A 1,269-nucleotide genomic window follows, 5' to 3' on the forward strand; every position below is an offset into this window, starting at 1 on the left:
ACCTAGTCTAGATATGAACCTCACGACGACACGCCATTTCTTTAAATTAAATTAACTGCTGCTATATGTATGTATGTACATATGTATGTTTATACAAAACGTAAGCAAACAACATTTTGCTCGCATAGTCTTCTGTTCTCTTTCATTGCAAGTTGAATTATTTTAATATCTATTGCAAAATTTTGTACATAAAATAAAATAAAACTATTTAATATACAACGCTTTTATAAATGGACTAAAAATTAGAAAATAAAGTAATGTAAAAAAAATATTTTTTTAAAAATAAGCTTTTATTTAACATGTTTAATCAAAGGAGTAAAATAAAGTAGTGAAACAAAAGATTTTTTAGCAAGAAGATTTTGTCAAAACTGCACTAAAATGAATAAAATAAAATAAGTTATGGTCTCGTTAAAGTTACTAAAAGCCATTTAGTGAAAGGAGTTATTCAAACTCTAATGAAAATTACTAACAATTTGTACTACTTTACTTCGTTTTTAAAAAAGCTTGTCGGCGAATTCAGCGTACATGCATAATTGGTTAGGTATGTATGTATGTATTTATATGTATGTATGCAGATATTTAAATGCCGGTTTGCTCTTCGCGCGACAAGCTTTTTTAAAAACGAAGTAAATTAGTTCAAATTGTTAGTAATTTTCATTAGAGTTTGAATAACTCCTTTCACTAAATGGCTTTTAGTAACTTTAACGAGACTTTAACTTATTTTATTTTATTCATTTTAGTGCAGTTTTGACAAAATTTTCTTCCTAAAAAATCGTTTGTTTCACTACTTTATTTTATTCCTTTGATTAAACATGTTAAATAAAAGCTTATTTTAAAAAAAATATTTTTTTTACATTACTTTTTTCAAATTATTGTTGCTTTTCCACAATAAATTTTCATTAAAAAAACGGCCACGAGCTCAATAAAAATTGTTGAATATAATTGTTATAAGGCCAAAAAATAACAAAAACCAATAACTTAAGTATGAGCACACCTAAAAGTTAAACATTCTAAAAATAGAATTATTAGCAAAAACCAACAATACCAACAACCACATGATCAAGTGAATTGCAGCGGAATAGCTGTGCTTGATTGTATTGGCATAACAAAAATGAAAATAGTGGAAAAAAGCAAACGATAATTTACAAGGCGTACTTATCACGGTGCATAGGCAAATGGCTGAGTCAGTGGGATCGTCGGTTCGAAGCCTACTGAAAGAAGTCTGATGAGGATATGTGGTGATTTCCGAAATAGCTATCACTACTACAA

This window comes from Rhagoletis pomonella, unplaced genomic scaffold, assembly GCF_013731165.1.
Source record: "Rhagoletis pomonella isolate Grant_MI unplaced genomic scaffold, Rhpom_1.0 Rhpom_scaffold_00050, whole genome shotgun sequence".
In the NCBI taxonomy this organism is placed as follows: domain Eukaryota; kingdom Metazoa; phylum Arthropoda; class Insecta; order Diptera; family Tephritidae; genus Rhagoletis; species Rhagoletis pomonella.